The following is a 3,479-nucleotide window of genomic DNA, read 5'->3' as shown; positions in this document are numbered from 1 at the left end:
GATCGCCTTCATGTGGAAAGCACTTCGCCTTTATATAAACAAAATCCGTTCAGCCTAATTTGGTCGAAAAAATAAGCCGTGCGGCTCGGCTTGTAAAGCCCGCTCTGTACAGAGCTGAAATCTCCTTAGCGTCTAAGCGGCTCGGCTTGAAATTTCTAAGTAAATTACATTTCTGTCCTTATGGTTTGTTACATATTGTGATTTTCGACTCTGTGATTTAGAAACTGAAATGAGTTTGATGAGACTCACAGCTTTACAGTCAGCTATATATGGTTATTTAATAGTATTCGGATAACTAGTTGAAACATTAACTCTTTCTTCAAACAAACCACAATGCATAGAAACTAATTTTAGATTAAGATATTCATGTCAACAAATAATATTGAGTCAGATACCACATCGTTCGTCACATCAACATAGTAACTAGTCAATGTTTCAACCTAATCTTTCCAACGGGCTTCCTATATCTACTAAAGGGAAGGGGAAGGAGTAGGGCATTTTCTTGATTACCTGCGTACTTAAATGTTTAAAACATTACATCTTATATACCAAAATAAAAGTTTTGAAAGTACGTTACCCAAAATAGGAATCAAGTTAAAATACGTTACATTTTCATACAATTTACCATTAAATAAATGTTTAAGATTTGATGAATCTCTAACTAATGTTTATATTTTCTTGATATAAACAACGACATAAAACAGTAATTTTAAGGTTAAAAATAACCATAATTTAGGAGCAGGGAAAGTGTAACTTAATTGACAAAGGGGTTGGTTGACTTTGCTCAAATACATGACATGTCATGGGGTTTAATCTCAAACCTCTCTGCTAGCCTCAGTCGTTGAATGAACAAAAAACCGCTCACTCACATTGGTATCCTAAAAAACGCTTTCGTTTAAGACCAACTGGAGCTGTCGTAGATTACTTTTTTTTCCCAAATAGCCATAACTTCGAAAGAAACCTTTGATGTTAATTGATGTTTCAAAAATCTATTTATTTCCATTTTTTCTTGGTGACACAAAATGCCCTCATACTTATGTAGGGATGGTAAAAAAAAACCTCGAAACCGATGGTGAAAACCGGAAATCAAAATTTTTGGGCCGGGTCCGGGGACATCTTATCGGGGACGGGGTGGGGATCGGGGACATATTCGGGGACGGTGACGGTTACGGTGATCACCGGCCCGGCCCGACCCAATATGTGTATATATATTAATTTTAATTTTAATTTACATACATACATACATACATACATACATACATACATACATACATACATACATACATACATACATACATACATACATACATATATCACAAAAAGAAAATACTATCATTAAAATTTAAAAGACTTTTATTCAATTTACCTCAACATTCCAAATAAGGCTCACAAAAAAATCTAGTTTATTTTGTCTAATTGTGAAATTATGATTTTAGTTGTTTGATGTTTAAATTTTCGTTTACTTTTTTATAGTAATATAAGACGTTGTTTATAATTGGTTTGATTATGTTTGAGACATTTAAACTTTACATCTTTAAAAAGATTTGTAATAAGTTGTGAAAATTAACGTATTATAATTTTTCAAATCGGTTCAGGTCTCGGGAACGGGTATAACCAATTGAGAAAAAAAGGATTTGTACTCTTAACGGGTTTCCGAACGGGGATCGCAGAAAACACAAGGACCCGACGGGGATCGGGGCGGTTACGGGGACGGTATTCATTATCGGTTTCCGGGACGGGGATAACAATACCTGACCCGAACCTGGCTCGTTGCCATTCCTATACTTATGTTTTTGTCAGCATCCGTCTAAAACAACTCCAGTTTTTCAATTAAAAGTTGTTGATAGAAACTAATTACAGAACAGAGTTTATGTCATCTTGTTGTCACCTTTATTTATTGTCATTATTTGTTACTATAATTCCCGTCCTAACCTAACTATTGTATGTTTTCGTTTCAACCTTTTTTTGAGTTGAAATGAAAATTTTGTGTAGATTTATGGAGCATCTGATATCTACGGAAATTGACTTTTGACCTCAAAATTAAAAAAAAAACGACTTTCGTAATTCAATAATTCATTCGGTATATAAAAGTATATCAATGCTAATATCAAGTCAACTATTTAAAAGTTTTCATTTTGTATGTAATTTCTTTAATTTATTTTTTTATTATAATTTAATTTAAGTTTAATAATGAAATAATTTATTTTTTGTTTAATAATATAATATTTTATAAAAATAATAATTCAGTATTCTGTTAGAACTCAATAATTATCTTAATTATATTTTAGATTTTTTATATTTAAAATGAGATGTTTATCTTGTATTTGATTATGTTTATCTGCAGTTAGTTACACGAATTCAGATATGGAGCTTTAATAAGTTGTACTTACGCACAATTTACTTGTAATCTTGAGTTTTGAGTAACATGCATTAATAAACAGTATTTTATGCATAAAAAGTGGGTTTTAAGAGTTTTTGTCAAATGCTTTATAATATAGTATAGATTAGAATATTATTCTAACCTTAATATGTTATTTCTCTATTCATAATTTCTTTTTCATCATCAACCATTTGATACAACTTATCCATACTTTTTACGTGTATCATATTCAGTTAATTTTCTCAATTTACATATATATGTTCATAGTTACTGAACATATATACGAGTGAATTATATAGAGATGTGAATAGATTGAAAATATGTGTATATAAAGAGGGTACATGATAGTGTAATTGTCTAATGTTTATATTAATAGAAATTCAATAATCATATTAAATCCCAAAAACAAAAGGATATATGGTTGGTTGGGTTCAAATAATAGTAACTCAATACATATGGTTTGAAAATTTTAGAACTCAATTAGACATCGGGTTGCTTCGGGTTGAGTTATTTCGCGTTGGGTTGATCGGAGTTTTGAGCACCCCTAATAATGATTGTCTCGATTTTTTCCAGCGTGTTCTGCAAACTTCTGTGGCCAAAGTACGATTATAGGTTTGATTTTCTTAGGAGTCGTTTACCAAATCCTTACTCGGGTAAACGCTTACCAAGTCACATTCCCTTACCAGATGAATATGGCAAAGACCAAGAATCTTACCTGGTAAAAGTGAAGGCAAGGACCGAGAATCTTACCAGGAAAGTGATGACGACGACTTTTACCACGGTTAGCGATTACCGGGTAAATTGTTACATACGATGTTGTTTTGATATACTAAAATCTTACCCGATAAGTAAACGGTAGAGTTGAATTTCAGTAACATGTTGAAAGAAAAACAATCCATATTGAAAAAAAAAATATATATATATATACACTATCTTATAATGCATTTGGCTAAAACTCTTAAACGCGTTCATCCCTAAACGATTTCATCTCTATCCAATTTCATCTCATATCTGAATTCGTGTAACTAACTGCAGATAAACACAATCAAATACAGAATAAACATCTCATTTTAAATATAAAAAATCTAAAATATAATTA

The sequence above is a fragment of the Cynara cardunculus genome (genome assembly GCF_001531365.2).
Source record: "Cynara cardunculus var. scolymus isolate 2C chromosome LG 5, CcrdV1, whole genome shotgun sequence".
Taxonomy (NCBI): Eukaryota; Viridiplantae; Streptophyta; class Magnoliopsida; order Asterales; family Asteraceae; genus Cynara; species Cynara cardunculus.
This window is presented reverse-complemented; position numbering follows the sequence as displayed.